Below are 21,283 nucleotides of genomic sequence, written 5' to 3'. Positions count from 1 at the left end.
AATGTAAATATTTCAAATTACAGAGAAAATATAGGTGAAATTTTGTTTAAAATTATATGGAATTTCTATTACTGTTGAAGCTTTTGTAGGGTAGATGGTAGAGCTTTCCAGAAACAGTAGATCTGAACACAGGAAAGAGTTCTGAGTTGAAGGTTAGGGTTGGGGAGTCATCCCTGCAGATATGGTGCAACTTAATATCCACTCTCAGGACATGAGAAAGAGGACCACAGAAGAAATAAAACAAAACAGAAAGATATGAGCAAATTCAGAGTTGAGTGTGATAAACATTAAGAAAGAGCCCATTCAAAAACAAAGGGGAATTTTAATGGTTTCAAGTGTTATCAAGAGGTGAAGAAAAACGAAAACTGAGAAACAGACTTTTTAATCATTTGGAGACTGAGAGAAGAAACCAGGAAATAAAGAGTTCCAGACCTCGATGTATAAAGAAAAGGTGTAGACGGTGGGCATAGGTTATTCAAGAAGTTTGGAGGTAAAAAGAAAAGTGAAAGTTAAGGTATTCAATTAGTAAATTCAAGCAAAAGTTTTTGTTTATTGAGTTGTTTCAAGGATGAAGAACTCTAACGATGTCTGCAAACAAAGAGGCAAATGGACAAAGAGATTAAAAGCTAAAAAGTTGCTTAGGCAATACTTAAGAAAAAAAGGAAGCACACTTAAACGAAAAGGTTCTTTTTCCCTGGGGTAGAGAAAAAAAATGTTGATGTAGATGACTTTGAGGGGTGGAATAGAGGGGTTTATGTCATGTCAGATGAACTTAACCCTTCTCAAAAAACAAGGTTCATTTGCCGAGAGTAAGATGGTAATACAATAGAGAATCCAAGAAGTAAACAAAGTAAGTAGTAACAAGAACTAGCTAAAAGTCGGTAGTATGAATAAAGGGAACCAAGTGAAACAGTGATGCTATTTTCTCCAGCAAAATTAGCATTGCCACCTCAGAGAGTTGAAAAAGTAGACATGACAGTTAGCTGGCTGTCACACCCCCAGCTATACACTCAGCATTCATTTACTCATGAAATATTTACTCAACATCCACTGAGAGTGCTAAAATCATGAAAACAATGGCTACACATCAATTTGGATAGCTTTAGTTCAAAACATGGCATATGCCACCTCACCCACCTTACCCACCCACTCACCCAAAGCCATGCTTTCATTACTTGTGATTACCAATAACACTTGGTGACCAACTCATAGTTAGGCATGCGTTAGGACCCCAGTACATCAGGAAATAGGTCCTCTATGTTATAAGCACCTCAGGAAATTCAGAAAAGTATTTGGAGAAAAGTGTCTTCATTTAAGGATCCTTAGAACTTTAAATGTGGTTTCTTTTTCTTTCTTTCTTTTTTTTAAAATAATATACGGTGATATTTCAAAGTTGACATTATGGCTTCACCCAATTGCTGTCAAACTCAAGCTGGTCCCTTTACCTCTAATGGCATGCTGTTTTTTTCTTACACAGTTATTTCAAACAAGCCCCTGCCAGTGATTTCACCAGGGCTATATCCTGCCTCCATTCATTTTTGGCATCTACTCATCTGTTCATCAAGCATTCACTGAGTACCTATACTATGCCAGGCAGTGGGCTCCGTGGTTACAAAAACACAGTACTTGTTCCCAAAGATACTATAGTACCAGCAGAGGAAGAAGAGTAGAAGAGTTACAGTAAAATACAGATTAAGTGCAGTGGTTAAAAATAAAGGAGAGAGAGAGATCAGCATTGCTTAAGGAGATCAGACAAGGTTTCATAGAGGAGGAGTTTCATTTTTGTTTGAAGGACAAGGAATAATTTTCCAGATGGGCAGGGTATGTGTGGGAGAACACTGGCAGAAGGAATAACATGTCCAAAGGCACTGGGGCGTGAAACAGCAAACTGGCTAGAGAACTGCAAGTAGTCCAGGAGGGGAAGGGTATAAGATGTGGAAGAGGGTCAGGGAAAGGGCAGGCAGGTAAGAAAGCAACGTCGACCAGGAGAGGACCTGCTCCTCACAAGCCATTCAGGAGGCTCTGACTTCCTTCCTTTGGCACAGAGGTTATTAATTCTTTGGAGTCACGGCTCTTTCAAAACCTATACTATCCATAGTCTACTCAGAAAAAAAAAAAAAATCACCAAAATGGCGTCAACAAGCACTCTGAAGTCCAGAAATTGCTTGGAAATCAGGTTAAAATCTTGGTATAAGCAAAGGACCCATTTTTAGTTTATAAAAATAGCTGGAAGTATACACAACAAGCAGGGTGTAATGTGATCCAATTTGTGTTTTAGAACAATAATTCAGCCAACTTTGTTGTGAATGGATTAGAAGCAAGTGAGACCAATGGCAGAATGAGCAATTAAGACATTATGACAACCATCTGGTCAGGAGATGATGAAAGAAACTGCCAAGAAGTGTTTGAAAAAGATAAGAATGATTCAAGCAATCAGATGTTTAACTGCATTACCGTAATTAAAACAATGTGATGCTGTCCAAAAAAGAGAAATCAACGAATTATACTTAAAAAAAACCTAGATCCAAAATTTTATATTATGTTTTTTTAAGGTAAAATTTTAAAAGCAAAGGATAGGTTATTCAACAAATTATTATTCCACTGGCAAGTGGAAAATTAAGAAAAATATAAAGCTAAATTTTTGCACTCCTATACAACAAAATAAATTCCAGATAGATTAGGATTTACATGTAAAAAGAAATTGGAAGAAAATGTAGGAAAAGTGTGTGTAATCTTGGGATGATGAAGTCATTTCTAAACTAACTCCAAAGGCAGAAACTTTAAAAGGAAAACATCAAAGACTCAATTACTGCCCAGGGGCTGGGGAAGGGGGAAGTGGGGATATGCTATTCAATGGGTATAAAGCTCCAGTTACTTAAAATGATTAAGTCCTAGAGATTTTCTGCCCATAGTTAATAGCAGGCGTCCCCAAACTTTTTATACAGGGGGCCAGTTCACTGTCCCTCAGACCATTGTAGGGCCGCCACATACTGTGCTCCTCTCACTGATCACCAGTGAAAGAGGTGCCCCTTCCTGAAGTGTGGTGGGGGGCCGGATAAATGGCCTCAGGGGATGCCTGGTTAATAGTACTGTAATACAGACTTAAAAAAATTTTAAAGGGCAAGTCTCACGTTAAATGTTCTTACCACAATTAAAAAAGACTCAACCATATGCACAAAAACTTCTCATGTAAAAATATACCCAAGGGAAAAAGTCAAAAAGTGACTAAGAAACTGGGGGAAAAGTTTACATTATAAGCAACCTAAAGATACATGGATTACTATCCATACTGTAGTAAAATTGTTAATAAAATTAATTGTAAAATAAGCATCTCAAAAGAAAAATAAGTACGGAACATTGATAGGCAATTTGAAAAACAAAACAAAACAAAACAAAAACAAACTATCCAACCTCACTAGTGACTTAACAAACGCAGAAAAACCACAGTGAAATGCCAGTTTTCCCATATCAGATTGGCAAAGGTTTTAAAAAACAACACTACTTAAGATATGGGAAAATGTGCCCTCTCATGCACTGCTGGTAGGAGAATAAATCAAAGGGGGGAAAAAACTTTCTGGAGAGCAATTTGACCAAAAAAATCAAACCTTTATAAATAACTATACTTCTTAACCTACGAGCTCTGCATCTTAAGGAAATAATCCTGATTTAACTACCAGAAGATACACAATAATTTTTACAGTAGCAAAACATTTTAAATTTGATTGGATAAATTAATGTTATTTAACCATTAAAAAAACTAACTATAAAAAATTATCTTGGAGAAAAGTGTTTAAAGGCATGCATAGATGTTCACACTAGTTTGTTAAATGGGGGAAAAAAACAGACTTCAAAATTATGCTATCATATACTAGCCTGAAACAACAACACTACCTCCCCATACTACCTAGCATGGCTAGACAAGAAAGTCTAGATTGGTTGAGATATTAATTTAAAGTAATATTCAGTTGCATTGATACAACAAATGATACCAATATCATTAGCAGTAAAGTAGAAATAACGATGGAAAAAATACACAACCCTGAAAGCAGCAGGCTGACTCATAGTGATGTGCTGATAATATAATTCAGATGGAGAGCTAAATTCTATAATCCCTTCACTAGTCTAATGTAACACCTATGGTACAGCACAATGGACTTTGGTAGCCTCCTCACACGGGTCTCTTCAACCTAATCCCGCATCTGCCCCCTGCCAAGCTTTGGCCCAGAAATTAGAGAAGAGAACACAGGAAAACTACAGAGTCAGACATGAAAAATGATGAAGGAACAGAGAAAGAGATCTGGGGGACTAGAGGCCTCAGCACTGCCCTGGAGCCCTTGGCACATTCTCCAGGAATGATACAGACTGAAACAAGAAGGAAAACACTGCCTCAGATGGATGGCCTGACAGTAATGTGGTGATAGCTCTGGTGTCACTTCAGCACAAGGGCACTTGCACACCATACAGTGGCCTCCAGCTCTCTAACGTGTGCTGATTCCTAGGAATCAAAGTTAGTATGGAGCAGGGCATGCGGGATGTTCTCATCCATTGCCAATTTAACATTTTCATTTCAAACAGTCCATATGGGGCCTCTGAAAATCTACAACTATCATCATACGGTTCAATTTATCAATCAATGAAACCAAATCACGTGCTTCAGAATAGCATCTCAACCAACTTACATTTTATTCTGAGATATATCAGCATAGGGATTACAACCTGTAGTAGTTCAGCATAATTTGCAATGGAAAAAGCATGTTTCTACTTAGTTTGCATTTGTAGGTTTGTCTTCGTGATTGCCAATCCTTTGCTTCTCATTCCCTCCTTTCAAAACTACAGACAAGAGATTCACCAGAAGACTTTACTCTGTGCTAAAAGCAATTGAATATAAGGTGAAAAAAAGGAATAGCTCTTGAAAAAAGAAAGAAAACAAACACCCACACAAATGAGTATGTGTTTAACAAGGGAAGTTATCTGAAAGGTCACAAATCAGCAGAGGAAATGTGCTATTTACCAATGGTGGGGAAGGAAAAATCCCAAAGACACATAACACTCACTCTAAATATTTGCCACTCTGTTTTATTTAAGACCAGAGTGCATTAGCAGGGCCAAGCTGAGTACACACTGAGGACTCGACAAGGACACCAAGCTACAGGATCCAGGCCCTTCATCGGCAGCAAGAAGTTGCTCTCAATGGTGTCTAATTGGCTTCAGCAGAATTATTGTTACTTCCATAGCAGGGTAGCCTCAGAGAATATCTATGGTACTGGCCACAGTTCTTTTGGGATATATGTTTTTAAATTTATTGTGTTTATAGTATATTCTAATTCAATTATTTGGGTTGGGTTTTCTCATGATTTTGCTTATTATCATTTATTTGTAATCTCATTCATAAAATGTGCTTGAACGCATTCTGTTGACATTTACATCTGTTCCAAATAGAATAATGAATTATATTTTGTTAAAAGAAAATGCAATTTGTCAATTCTGAACGTTTTCATTGATGAAAAAAGCCTCCTCCCCATGCATTAAACCATATGTGACTTTATATTTAGAAATTCCAAAAATAATTACTTGAAAGCAAAATCATCCATTTACCAGAATAACTCAGAACAAAATGATATTGTTAAAGACCTGACAGGATTTCTTGGAACACAATGTTATTAGTTCATACATTAAAGGCAGGCACACAGATGCCTGCCCTACACATAGCATAAAGCATTTTGCAACAGAAAAATCTTCAGTCATATTTTGACCATCAACACTATTCAGTAATCACACCAGCAGGAGGTTTACACTGTGTTGAGTGTTTTTCTTTCTCACACATTCAGACAAAGACATACACTTTCATTCTGAAGACGCCCATTTGGTTTTCCCCCATGTTCCATCAACAAACTCATGCCTTGCTGAAATTCCTTTTCTGACTTACCTTGAGGTTAAAAATCTGGAGCAGGAGAGTTGCTTCAGGGAAGCCAGCATCAGAATGGGATAAAGGAAAATGAAATCTCAGTTTCTACCAACAATACAAATTCTCTGACATTCGATAGCAGCAAAAAGGGGAGCTAACATCCCATCTAATCTCAGTGCTTTCATAGCAGATATTTTAATGAAAACAATTCAAGCTCCTGAAGCAACAGAGGGTAGCCTTTGCATAATGTTTAGTTTCTAATGCCTCCAAAAGGTATCTGATATTTATTTATGATCCAAATATATTAAGCCTGAAATGGAAACACTTCTAGAATTTCCAAAGAGCTTTCATAAAGCTGCCTGAATAATTATTAGCAAATGGGTTAGTAGAAAACATTTTTAAGTTCCACTATTGTTTCTTTGGTTACTGTTTGTTCTCCCCACACCCGCCTCGCCCCCACCCCGCCCACACACACAGACAGGATCATGAAAACATGTTTTAAAAGAGTTAAACACAGAAATCATTAATCTGATTATTAAAATCTCCCTGGAGCCCATTTTTAAAGATCACCTGGAAAAATCTTAGGAGATATTATAAAATGTCCCAAATACAGAAACCAGAGATTCAAGTGCAAAGATCCTATAGGATGGCCGGCAAGAGGGCTTCATTTGGTATTCTGAAAGAAACAAGTTTCTCATAAGTGGAACTGAAAAGTAAGAAATCATTATTCTCTCTCTTCATAATAAAAGAAACTAAAATCCTGCTTAACTGGAATAATCAGATGGTCACATACCATAATTTTATTGTCATTTTTATGAGAAAGAGACAAAACACACCAGCTGATTCAGAGACTTATCTTTTTTAAAAAAAATCTGTTAAGATGTAATCAGTGGGTATTTAACCCCATATTTAGCTCATATATATCAAAAGACTTCTAAACCTGTGACTGATATTCATGATAATGTTAGTATTAAGTACATTTCACTATCTTCTAGATATTCAAAAAGTGGTTTCACCCCAATATGACATAAATGCTGACCCCATATTAATCACGGTATATGATTATTTAATTAACCTATCTCCAGCCTAGGTTGGACAAACTGAATTCAAAACAAACTGAAAAATGAGGGTTAGTTGTTTTGCTTGGGGAAGAGAGGGACAAAAGGTCTGAGTGAGCCATTTAAAAAGATAATTTTAACATGAGCATTTCTTTGCGGAACAATTAAATGAGAACCCAAGGTTAGGGACCGTAAAACATGTAGCTACAATTTAGTTTATATTAAAATAAGTTTGGGAAAATCACTTAACCTCAATTTACCAAAAGTAAATTAGGGGCACTATTACACTTGTTTTATACAATACAAGAGTCTAACATAAATACAAGTTTCATTGACCTAGCCAAATTGAACTGGATAAAGATAATTGGCCATATACATGGTGATATCTATCTTTACCTGCAAAAAATTAGATGGACCATTGATTTGACTATAAATATATAAATGCTGTCTTTATGTCTTTAAATGGGTATATTAGAATAAGATGCTTCCCCACCATCAACCTGCGGTTCCCTGTGAGATCACCTGGCCATTACTATTACCATCTCCTACATATAAATGAGGAAGCAGAAGCAAAAAATCATAAAAATAAGCTGCCCAACATAGAAGCTGGGTCAAAAATGGAATTTAGAATCTTCAAAGCATTGAAGATAGTGCTCTGCATTAAGTGAGCACTTAACATGTGTTCTTGGAGAAGACTAATGAACTGATACCCCACAGTACAGGAGATCACTAGGCCTCCTAACTATGGTAGACAGAAGGCCAATGTCTTATTAAAAACCCTAGATGCTTATCAATGATAGACTGGATAAAGAAAAGGTGGCACATATACACCACAGAATACTATGCAGTCATAAAAAAGGATGAGTTCTTGTCCTTTGCAGGGACATGGTGAAGCTAGAAACCATCGTTCTCAACAAACTGACACAAGAACAGAAAACCAAACACCACATGTTCTCACTCATAAGTGAGAGTTGAACAATTCTCACATGGGCATAGGAAGGGGAACAACATACACGGGGGGCTGTCAGGGGGTGGGGGGCTAGGGGAGGGATAGCATTAGGAGAAACACCTAATGTAGATGACGGGATGAAGGATACAGCCAACGACCATGGCACGTGTATACTTACGTAACAAACTTGAATGTTTTGCACATGTACCACAGAACTTAAAGGACAACAACAAAAAAAAAAACATAACGCTCAAATGTGATGACAATTACATGAGGAATATATTTCTGCTACTGGTTTTGATCACTTTTTAAACTGTTTTCATTGCATATAATAGTTGTACATAACTTGGGGAGCACATGTGATATTTTGATACCTGTACACAATGCGTAATGATCAAATCAGGAAAATTGGGATATCCATTACCTCAAACATTTATCTTTCCTTTGTGATGACCATGTCTTTTTTGCCCATGTCTCTTTTATTGGCCTCTTTGCTGCTTCTACAATAACACAAGTTTGCTCCGAGTGAGTTCACAGCAAGCAATATATTCATAATAGCAGAGGCCCAAGTTGTAATTCTAGTCTTGCCAGCTCTCTCAATAACTACAGGCCTTTGGGAAGTCATAATAGATGTCTTTATTTTCCCATTCTCAGAAGGGATTAAAGGTTGAATTCGACCAAAAGGAAACTGATATTAAGGATGTTGGAACCACCCCATATCTCCCAAGGGGGAAAGCTTGCAGAGGTTTAAATGGAGTTGAGAGATTTTTAAAAGCCAAAGAAGAATTCCCTTTTATCTCTATTCCGTGGGACCCTCAGCTATACTGCTGGACTCTCTCCAGAGCCAAAAGGAGGAAACTGGACCAGTTTTACACTGTAGGCTCAATAGTGTCTTGTAGCACAACTTATATCAGCATCTTTACCGACCAGAATGTCTGGATAATGTTTCACTAGGTTTGTTGAAAAGTTACACTCCACAAAAGCGAAACAAATATGATTAATATTATTAACTATGTAATGACAATAATAAAGAACTCTTCTAACTGGACTCTCAAAAGCCCAGGAAAAGTGACCGAACAGTTTTTCTCAATAGCCCAAAAGACAGTCCAAACAGTTTTAAGGGAATTTTCAAATAACAGCAAAAATTCATATTTCTTCTTCCTTCTCTTGGAAAGAATTAATAAGCAGTTAAATGAGAAATGATAAGAAGAAAAGCCTCAGGACTTGGATATCCTATATGCAAGAATACACAGTCCCTGGAATTTCATAAATGTCTGAGAAAACACTAAAAGTTTACTTATCCAAAGAACCAAGGACAAAATCCACAATTCTCTTCAACTAATTTACATGTCATCTCATTTCTCAGTGATTTTCAATGTAATTTATCACATTGAATTACATTTTGAATAACATCAGAAAAAGGTTGGACCGTAGATGCACGTTTTCACTTGATTTTCTATCAAAGAACCAACTTAATCTGCAGGACATTTATGAGCACATTACCCACCAACAGCCCACCACATGTCTGTCCACCTTCAGAAAGCAATGTATATCTTATCTTCATTTGACAATTCTACAAACATTTCACCAACCCAATGAAAGGCACCAGGTAAAGAAGACAATGATATGAACCCTGTCTTCAAAGAGTTTAAAATTTTGTACAAAAGATATGTTTGCATGCCAAATTAATATAACATGAAGCAAAATGTAATAACTGCCACAAATGAGATTTAAAAAAATTCAAACATCTATGGCATTTCAGAGGCAAGAGCTACATTATGGAAGAGGGAACATTTCTTGCCATTTTAAAAGTCACTCCAAAAAGTATTGAAGATGATTAAACAAATCTGAGAAAATAAAGTATCACAGCTTTATAAAGGAAGAAAAAACAAAAATTTAAACATTACTTAAAAGTAGCATCTTCATGTTTTCATTCAACCATACACAACCCAGAAAACATAAAATGAGGCCAAATTTCTCCAGTCAAACTTTGTCCATTCTCTGTGAGAAAGCTAGGTTCAAATGCTCCCACAATCTTGAGATTAAAATGAAAAGTGAGAGAACCTTACATCATTGTACATTTTTAATCCTAAAGGCAATCTGACCATTGTACAATGATAGTCAAATTACCTTTAGAATTAAAAATCATATTTTATTTTTTCAATTAACATTGTAAACATGCACAGTCAGAAGCCTCTTACCTTTGCTGTTTAATTATCCAACTGATTGCACCTCAGATCAGCTCTTCATAATCTAATTTCGAGAAAATGATACACATATTTAAATGCACATGTAGCTTGTTTGTTTAAGTAGAAAGTGACCAAATTCTCCTAGACTGGGAAAAGACTAGGAGGCACGTTTGCTTGTGCATATCAGATTATTTAGTTGCAAAACTGGGAATTATTCCACAGATGTGAATGGATTTCTAATTCACGTCACAAAGGAGAGATTATGCTCTTAGGAGAAGTTATTTACTTACTCATTTTCCTAATTCAATTTCAACACACATGAGAATTTTAAGTCAGGAAAGTATTGCCAACAATGCTTCACCAGAGACAACCGAAAAGAGATCATAAATGTCTTATTAGCTGTAAATAATGATAAAAATCAAATCTTTGGGAATATAATTACAGCTGGTCTAGCCTGAAGGGTTTTTACATTTATATTAGCCCAAGTAAATTATAGTACACTAATTTTAATTTATACACTAAAATAGGTTTGTTGTACACATTGCCATAAATTTCAAAACGAGAAAAATCAAGAAGGATCACCTTCTTTATTTTTTTTGAAATGGTTTTTCCAGTTGTCATGTCTGCAGCTCCTCCTTTTCTTCCTGTTGACAAGTGTACTTCTCCTGCTTTCTAACTTTAAATACACTACCCTCTGCATCAACTTGTCTAAGCTTGTTTGTCTATAATTCTTACTGGCAATTTCTAAGCTATCTTTTCATGATCTTTTGAGGAAACAATGTATAAGGGCACCTGTATTCTTTTATGTTCATGCCTCCCCCTTGTCTTCTTTCCTTGGTGCAATAGAAGCAGACTATAACTTACGGTGGCTTATTCATTATTTTTACCTGCATATATTCAGAAACTATTTTTAAGAAAAGGACTAGACTGAAAAATCAGAGCTAGAAAGCCCGGTCATTGTGTGGGCTTGGACAAGTAATATAATTCACTGGACCTGTCTTCTCAGGCACAAAATGAGGATGACTCTGCAAGAGGATCAATCTTCAAGACTGTGACAATCCTGGGACTTCACACTTGGATGTCATTTGTTACCTTAAAAGATGCTTGGTCCAATTGGGGAAGACAGTGTGGTGATTCCTTAAGGATCTAGAACCAAAAATACCATTTGACCCAGCAATCCCAATAGTGGTTATATACCCAAAGGATTATAAATCATTCTATTATAAAGATGCATGCACCTGTATGTCTACTGCAGCACTATTCACAATAGCAAAGACCTGGAATCAACCCAAATGCCCATCAATGATAGACTGGCTAAAGAAAATGTGGTACATGTACACCATGGAAAACTATGCATCCATAAAAAGGAACGAAATCATGTCCTTTGCAGGGACATGGATGAAGCCAAAGGCCATCATCCTCAGCAAAGTAATGCAGGAACAGAAAACTAAACACCACATGTTCTCACTCATAAGTGGGAACTAAACAATGAGAACACATGGACAGAGGGAGGGGAACACCACACACCAGGGCCTGCTGAGGAGCAGCAAAAGGAGGGAGAGCATCAGGACAAATAGCTAATGCGTGTGGGGCTTAATACCTAGGTGATGGGTTGATAGGTGCAGCAAACCACCATGGCACACATTTACCTGTTTAACAAACCTACACGTTCTGCACACGTATCCCGGAATTTAAAATAAAATAAAATTTTTTAAAAAGATTTTTTAAAAAACAAAGGAACAATATAAAAACAAAGACAAATTGGTACATACATGAGCAGGGAGTGTAAACGAGAGAGAAGAGGTGGGGAAGAAAGTGAGACAGAGAAGAAGAAGGAAAAATGAGGCAAGAGAGGCAAAAACAGAGACAAGGCAGGGAAAGAATGGGGAGCAGGGTGAAGAATTTAGAGAGAGAATTTGGAAAAACAGAAGAGTGTGTACAGTAAGAGAGTTAAAGAAGAGGTCTAATTAACAGCATACAACTAATTATAGGGTATAAAATTTTAAAATTCTTGCATGCATTTTTTTTATGTCAACAAATATCTACAGTTGTTAGTTTCTCTCCAGAAAAGAAAAGCGAAATACTTGAAGTGCTGATTTTAAATGTGTGTAAAAATTTGTGAGGAAACAAAGTTATTTTCTATTGTGAATTTATTAAACACAAGATGACATTTTCAGCCATCACATATTATCATTAAATATTAGCACAAGAGAAATTCTAGCACAGGGCCCAGGATATAGTAGGCAACAATATACCTTAGAGAGAGAGAACAAGTGAAATGAGAGACAGAGGAAGGTTCTGTTTTAACACAACTCTTCCTGATCTTGAAGACTAATGGAGTTAGGGAGAAAGAATAAAATATGCCCATGTAAAATTGCCTAGACTCTGAACAAGTAGCCAATATGAACTACAGTAAAAACTTAAATAACTGGAAGTCAACTAACTAGAATTATCAGTTTGCTAGAACATACACATGCACTTTTAGAATCCAGTATTCAAGGAAACAACTATACAAAAAAATAAAAGATTTCAATGTTCATGAAGTCATAACAGCAATTATTACCACCACCATTAGCAACTCCTTAGGAACGTCTCTGGAGAACAGTCATATCTAGTATACCTAGTACCTACAGCATTCACACCCAGAGAACAGTAACCACTGGCTCCTCATGCCAACCGGGAGGCCGCGCAAGGATTTCTGCGGTCAAGCCGAGTTACTCAAAGCAGTGCATGTACTTTATAGTCAGCATCAGTTGACTGCTCTAAATGATTTCCCACTGGAGAGTTTGAAATTTCAGTCTATGCCTAAAATTTTTGGAGCCAAGAGTCTCCAGCCAGTAGCCTACTCCCTTCTCTTCGCTTTCCCAACTTCAGTTCTTTTCTGCAGTGAGAGGCCTTGCGCACACTCCCAAGAACACCTCAGCCCACACATCTAAGATTCATACACAGCCCCACATTCTATGGTCCTAGGAGTGCACAACGTAAGTGCTACAGTTCACCTTTGGGAGACGTGACCCCAAGAGAGACCCACGTAAACCCTGGAAGTCATCTTGGGATCACTTAGGCAGGAATTGTGGCATACCAAGTGGTTTAGAAGAGGGAATGGGGTGCCTTGGAGTGACAATATCCGCATGGCTCTGCAGAATCCTCTCCCCAAACGGCGTGGCACAGTGGAGGAAGACCAGCAGGGCCCTCTAAAGCAAGTGACGTAAGGCAAGAGACTCTTTCCCCAGGTTTAAGGGTGCTGCTGCAGATGTGGCATTTCTGCCTCAATCTGGGTTAGCCAAGAAATCTAATTAGCCATATCTCATTCCATGTAGCCAGGCAGAATAGTATTTGGTTGTGCTATACAGTGAAAATAAACAACCTAAGCACTAAAATTACTGTAACTCAGATGGTCAAACAATTTTGGTTTTAATACCATGGAATCCCTGCCCCATTTAGCAGAAGAGAATGAATTTTTTTTTCAGCAATAAACCTCTAAATGGGGAAACCCTTTTTCCCCTCCTGTTTGCTAATGTACTTCCAAGTCTCATCTGCCATAAGCTTTTCCCGAAACTTTGATTCAGAGTTAGAAGACATGACCTGAATAGCAAAAGAAACAGCTTGGAAGGATTTAGGCACATTTCCTTACTTCTCTGCTTCTTCATTTTTCCTGTCCTTAGAACTTATGCCTTTTGAAGGATGTTTGCAAATGTTCACTGTATGTCTATGTGCTTCTGCTACCTCAGTCTTATTTTTATTGCTATAATACCTCTGAGTCCTCAAGAGTTACCGTTATTCTTCCTATGTAAGAGTAAATAGCAATTCCATTTCAGTTTTTCCAGCTGCTTCTTTATATTGTTCTGCCGCATGACTTTAAAAAGATAGGAAATCCTTGAAATCCCAGAAACCTAGACTTGGAGTCAGAAAGCACAATTCGAATTGTAGTTGTAGTGCTTAGTAGCTATGAGGAAAGTGTGTAACTCTTTGAGTCTCAATGTCATCTGTAAGATGGGGACGTGTTTCAGCAAATACCAAATCAAATCCCTTTCTGGGAGAGCAAACAAGACAGTGCTGCTCAACAGGCATTGATGTAAGCATTTGTGGCAGAGATTCTCTGCTTTGAAATGTCTCTGAACAAGATCCTATTCATTTGTTTAGTCAGTTAACAAATAATTTATTAAGCACCTAATACGTGTCAGACTCTCAACATTTCAGGAGGCCAAGGCAGGTGGATCACTTGAGGCTAGGATTTCAAGACCAGCCTGGCCAATATGGTGAAACCCTGCATCTACTAAAAACACACAAAAAATTAGCTGGGCGTGGTGTCGCACACTTGCAGTCCCAGCTACTCAGGAGGCTGAGGCAGGAGAATCACTTGAAAACGGGAAGCAGAGGTTGCAGTGAGCCAAGATGGTACCACTGCACTCCAGCTTGGGCAGGAGAGCAAGATTTTATCACACACACACACACACACAAAGGAAAAGAAACAAACAAAGAATGTGTGTCATGTTGCTTGCTTAGATTCTATCTATTTGCAGCATTTTGAAATGAAGCCTGTCCCTCTCCTGGCTTCATTATACATCAAAATTCCTGCAGTTAAAGTTTTTTCAAGACATATAGGTCAGCACAGTCACTAAAAAATTCTCCCTTGGGCTTGACAGAAGAGAATTAAAATATAACTGGACTTCATCAAGTCTGGTTTATCAGTTTGTCATGGGAGGCTCGAGTTGGTAGGAATAAATTAAATTATTAAGAATGAAAGTTTCCAATAGTGTAAGGAGAGACATGGTAGTGAGCAGCACATCAAGGTAATGAGTGAGCACACACGCCACACACCAGGACCCATTGATACTTAACGCTGCAATCCACACATGCACCTCCTCAATATGTCACCTCTGAAAACCAAAAATGTAACAAGCAACTAACAGAATAGTTATTCCCACTCAGTTGAGTCCCTAATTATAGACAAATAAAAGACTAGGTTCTCTGAAGCTCTAATACAAAGAGCACCTTTCCAACGGACAACTAACTACCCAAAGCAGTGTAATTTTGGGGATGGAGGTGTGTGTGTGTATGTATGTACACATTTAGTTGTATTGTAACAAAGCAGCTTGTACACTTTTAACATTTAAAACTCAGCATCATCTTTCCTTTCCAGTGGAACAAAAAGAAAATTTAAAAATAAACAGGAACAAAATTGCAATAGAGAATGTCAATTCCAAATAAGATCCTACAGGTTCTGCTGAATCTCCTATTGACTGGCAGGGCTAAAGCCATCATTAGGAGAGAATTTATTTTAAAAGTGTCATCTTAAACTGCAAGGATGTCTGTCAAATATCACAATAAATAAGCCAAAGGAGAAGCCATGTTGTCAAAATGCCCGTTTAACCCACCCAAATATCTTAAACCCACCCTTTGCTGACCTTCGATAACCCCAATTTTTTTAAGGTTTTTTTTCATTTTTAAACAAGAGAAAGTAGACATGTTGGTAAATTCTAACTGTCCATATTCACATAGAGACACAGTATACTCTCTAAGTCCAATATACAGAGAAAGGAGGAAAAATGCTAGAACTCTATGCGCTACTATGCAGGGGCCTAGCACCCTCCAGCTTCCAGCAGAGCGAAGGGAGCAGGTTTTTCTTTTTCCCACAGAGCTTGGTGGTGTTGATTCCATACAGTTTTTGTTTGAACAGGAAGGGATAAAAATGAATTTCAAATAGGAAGGGGTAGAGACACTTTGCATTCTGTTCAAGATATATCCCCCAAAATAAGTTGAGACCATGGTGTAGAGAAAAGAGACCTCAAGAACAGGGCAGCTGAGTACAAGAGGGGGAAAAAAGACTGCAACTTGCTCCCAGGGACTGGAGAAAATTATTCAAAAGGAAGGTTGGAACCCATCAGTGTTCTATTAGTCATCTGCCCCTTCATCCTCCTCTCTTTCCACCCCTTCATTAGCATCTTCATCTTCTTCACCTTCATCCTCACCCCCTTCTTCATCAATATCTCCTAATTATTCCTCCCTCCTCTTCATTATTACCATTATCACCTTCTTCTCCTTCTTCATCATCTGTATCGGGAACCAAGTAGCACTGTCATGAGTTTGACCAAATATAATCTCTGATAACCTCTCCTAATTCATCAGCACCTGCATCAGAATAGTCAGTAAGCCTGGTAAAAAAGCTCTCTGGTTCCTCATGCTGCCTCTTCCTGCCAGTTTAATTCTGCGTTTGACTTGAATGTTTCATCAAATCCTTTTCAGATTTCCATTTGATTTCAGTAGACTTTGAAGATGTATCACCACTCTCATTCAGATGAAATTATTTGGAGAGAACTTTATTTTCAAAGTAAGGATTTTCATCAAAACGAAAATCTATTCTGTAACCTGATTTAATATCTTCTAATTCTGTCAATTCGACCCTGGTCAAATAACGCAGTGCCTCTTAGTCCTCCTCCCCAAGCAGCGCAGGCGCTTGTAGATGGCTGACAAATGTTACCCAAAACTTTGAGATTTTGGCGATCAATTCTGACCTCTTCTGAAAAAAAAAAAAAATGGTTAGCGGAGTTTGTTATATTTCTCTTCTACTTTCAAAATCTCCTCACTGGCTTGTTCATTAAGTCTGTCTATTTCATTTTGTACTTCGTCAATGTGTTCAGTTGCTTCTTGCTGTTCTTTTTCTCCCCTCTTCAGCAAGCCTCAGAGGCTGATGTCTCCTCTGGTCCCAGAGCAGGAGGTGTTCTTGGTTACTTCTTTTGAGGTGGGAGTGGAGACTGACATTTGGGGGCCAGTCTCCTTGTTCATCCAGAAGTTGGCAGAACATTCTGGTATAAGTTTTATTGGTTACAAGTGGGGAATAACACATGGGTATTTGAAAGATCCCTTTACACTATTAATTCCAGCTTAATTAATTGAGTAAATGTCCATTTTTAATTTTATAAATTCAGAACTTTTTTTTTTTTTTTTTAGATGGAGTCTCTCACTCTGTCACCCAGGCTGGAGTGCAATGGTCCAATCTCGGCTCACTGCAACCTCCACCTCTGGGTTTCAAGTGATTCTCCTTCCTCAGCCTCCTGAGTAGCTGGGATTACAGGCATCTGCCATTATGCCCAGCTAATTTTTGTATTTTTGTAGAGATGGGGTTTCACCATGTTGGCCAGGCTGGTCTTGAACTCCTGACCTCAGGTGATTCACCCACCTTGGTCTCCCAAAGTGCTGGGATTACAGTAATGAGCCACTAAGCCTGGCTGGAACCATTTATAAAAATGGAAAAGACATAACTATTTGGACCCCTAAGGAAGTTAATCAACCCACCGAGATAGAACAGGAGTTTGTAAACATACCATTGGTGTTATTGGTTGATAATTTATTGCATAATAGTTAGTTCTTTAACAAATGGCTTTGATTTTCCCTGATCTGCATTAATATTAGAAAAAGAATGAGTGCTCTCAAAAAAATGGGAGAAAAATGCAGAAAATAACATTATTTTTAACTTTTTCTCCTCAAACACCCATCTTCTCCATAAGCTTATGATTAGTGAGAGAAAGAGGAGGAAAATCAGGTCTCCCAGAGAGTACATAGTTAGGGGGAATCCCTGCCCCAAACATGCATGGACAGAGCTACCATGTTGTACAATCTCACGCATAACTCTTTGTGAAATGTACCTCCAGGACTGTGCAGTGCACGATCTGCCTGCTGTGCACAAGGACCCTATCTACAAGGCACCCAATAACCCATGAAACGGAAAGTGCACCTAGCCCAGGGAAATACTGTACTGCCCTGTGAGATATTTCTAACCTAAGGGAGTCAAGGAAAAGGAAGGGAAAGTATTCACTGACTTAAATAATTAGTCAAGATTCAGAAGTATCAGGGAATCGTAAAATATTTGATTCTGTAATCACATCAGAGGAAAGCCTTTCCATTTGACTGATTCTCCAACAAACCAAATCACAGTGAAAATGGCTGAGCAAACAGTTTTCCTATCTTCATGCTCACACATGGTGGAACATACCATCAAACAAAAAACCATTCACCAGATTTTAATTGATGAAACACACTGGGAAGAGGTGCCTTCCCTTTGGTTGACTTTTAAAACATTAACTCATGTATTTTAAGTTTTTCTTTCAACCTGAAAAATTGAGTTGTTACCTTAATATATGACATTTAAAGACAAGGGATTTCTATCAGACCAGATGAAGAATACCCCTGGACCCCAGTCTGGTGACCAAGCATTATTCACATGAATGGCATAGGAAGCTTGCTTTACTGAGATGCTCAAGGTGTGTTGGAAGGAGGATCTCTGAAAAGCAGGAGTGAAAAGGACAGGACCAGTCTAGGGCCAGGTAGCCCTATCAACGGGCTGATGCTTTAGAATGCCCCTCTCCTGCCCTCCTCTACCCATGCCTCCCCATGGAACCAGCAGTCTGCAGGGCTGTGATACACACCCAAGTGCAGAGACAACTTCCCTTCTAGACTGTTCCCCAGGCACAAGGCCCTGGAATTTCCTGCTTCAAGTAGTCCAAAGCCATCTTCCAGGGCCTGTGTGGGTCTTTACCCTCCCAAAGCAGATCAACTCACAACAGTGTGTACACCCCTAGGCCTGAGGGGTGGTCATGGGCAGCTAGTGGATATGGGTGTGAATAAAGTTGAGTGCGCAGTCTGGCTCATCCGCACACATTCTTACAAGGATCCTCCATTTGCACAGTGGTGCCAGGGCAAGAAAAGAAGGAATAGGTTGTGGAATAGGGGGGTCTCTTGTCCTGGGCCCTCAAATGTTAGAGGTGAACCTGAAATGGGATAAACCACATAATGAGTACTATTTGGTGATGTAAAGAAAAATCTCCTCTCTGTTTCCTGTCCTCACGGTGACCACATGAATACATTATCTGAACCAGGACAATGGGGAGCATGAAAGGGATCTTAACTAGTTGGGACACCAGCTCAACAGGTGAGGCCAGGAGTATCTTGCAAACTAGGAGTGTCTTGCAAACTAGGATATAAAGTCATCTCAGCTACATCAAACTGTAGAAGAGTGTCTTCCCTTATGATGATCCTTCACTACCCTGAGCCCAGAGTTCCATAAATCATTGCCATCCATTAGTATCCAGCATTTTCCCCACATTGGGTTCTTTTCCTCATTAGAGAGTGTTTATGTTTGGTGTGCCCAGGAAGTAAATAAAACCTCATTTTTATCATATACAACAGACTTTGGGCGTATAATAGAAAGCATCGGATGTGGTTCCAGATTTTGTAGTTTCCCTTCAAAGTTTGTTCGATCTGTTAAGTTTGTAGGTTGACATTGCAAATAAAAGGAGTAGAAAATAAGAGGGAAACCTATGAAACCAGAGGCCCATCAGAAATCCCTGCAAATTCACCAAAGAAAGTTGGACCTAGGACTCCTGCGGGAGGTAGGAAATCAAAGATAAATAGTAAAGAAAATTTTAAAAGAAAACATTGTAGATGGCCTTTTCTGGAGCCCAGTCTGCGCTGAGCCTGTGAATACAGGATTTAATCAGGACTAGCCAGTGCAATCCAGAAGTGCACACCCTAAAGAAGGGAGTTTCTAGGAAGGTCTATGGCCACATCCTTAGCTTCTAGTTAATGTGTCTCCCATGCTGCTTCTTGGCAAATTCCAGTAGCCTGATTTTATCTCATAGCTCTTGCACAACACACACACACAAACACACATACACACACACACACGCAAGTCCTACAGTGCTTCCAGTCAGTGCTACTGTTCACCATTACTTACACTAGCAGTTCTTAAAGATGACCACACATCACAATTATCCTGGGAGCTTCTCTAACATGCAGATTCCCAAGCAGCTCCCCACAGAGACTGAATCGGGAGGTCTTGGGTGAGGCTGGGACCTTTCTACCCTTAGCAAACAAATGTTTTGAAAGCAAAACATTCTAACCTCTGGAGAAGCTCTGCCAGAGCAGTACAGGCCGAATTCCATCTGACCAGCATGCAGTCACGCCCTCATGCTCTGTTTTTCTCTGTCTATTCCTACTTTGGGGTCTTCCCAGAAAAGCTGAAGATGTACTGCCCAACACCATGGAGACGAGGACCCACAACAAACAGCTGTCCTTTTCTGCTACGGCCAAGCTCCAACCAACTGCTAATTCAAACACATCCTGAAATGTTTCTCTATTCATTGACATTCATGAGAAACGACTTGAGCTTTATTAAGAAATAAAAGTACACGCATGCAACAAGTTAAGAACATTTTAGAATGGTTCCTCTTTTTTATTGACAGTCTTTAGTTTCTAGGCCAACAATAAAACTGTCCTTTCAAATGAAATTTTAACCTCTTTCTTCCTTCTTTCTCTCTTTCCTCTTCCCCATCGCACACACAATCATATAGTGATCTGTAGGCTTTTTGTTCAATTAGTAATTCTCAGTGACTAGAGCCCCAACCCTTCCAGAAGAATACATCAATGTCTCCAGGAAACCATGTAACTTTTCCGTTTGTGAAAATGATCCAAATGTTTTCAAAGGATAAGAAACACTGCCAGCCTCATCTTTGATTCATCCAGAATATGGATGAGAGAAAATTATAGCAATCAATCAACTTGAATTTCATGTTTTTCAAATGGTATAGCATAATCAAAAATAAGCCAAAATTTGTAAGTAATTGGCATAGAAGAATAAATAAAATAAGTAAGATGAGAGAAATGCTATCAGTTAAAAATCCCTCCTTAACAGTAGAAAAGCAGATCATGGGAATTCAGTCATTACTCTGGATGTCATCACCGTCAAAATCAGCTGCTATGTCAGCTGTTGACAGAGCAGAGGAAGTTAAAAAAACTCTACTCCTCTGGCACAGTTTTGAAGTTCAGAGATACTTGGCTTGGTAAGGTAATCAGTGTACTGATTGCTGCTTCCTCTGGGAGCAGTCGTTACATGTCTCCTGGGTTATTCCCACAGATTTCAGGGATAGGGCCATTACAAGAGAGTCCCCAGATCTTGACTGCCGAAAATCTCAACATAGCGTGATAGTGGTGCCTCCTCGCCAAGAGAGCAAATCAGTGCCAACCATGGTATCCAAATTTCCACTCATCATACTGATGTAGCATTAAAGCGTATAGGGCTATAAAAGCTAAAAAATAAAAAAGCAAGCCCAGGCCAAGCATGGTGGCTCATGCCTATAATCCAAGTACTTTTAGAGATGGGAGGATCGTGTGAAACCAGGATTTC

General features: G+C 38.6%; 1 pseudogene; it reads right to left on the bottom strand.

Annotated features, from left to right (window-relative positions):
* Positions 1-21,075, bottom strand: part of LOC141585272 (protein SET pseudogene) — a 300,212-nt pseudogene extending 279,137 nt beyond the window's left edge.
* Positions 21,076-21,283: the final 208 nt, after the last annotated feature.

Source organism: Saimiri boliviensis, chromosome 1, assembly GCF_048565385.1.
Source record: "Saimiri boliviensis isolate mSaiBol1 chromosome 1, mSaiBol1.pri, whole genome shotgun sequence".
Classification (NCBI taxonomy): Eukaryota; Metazoa; Chordata; class Mammalia; order Primates; family Cebidae; genus Saimiri; species Saimiri boliviensis.
Note: the sequence above shows the minus strand (reverse complement) of the source record. Positions and strands in the feature narration are given on the sequence as shown.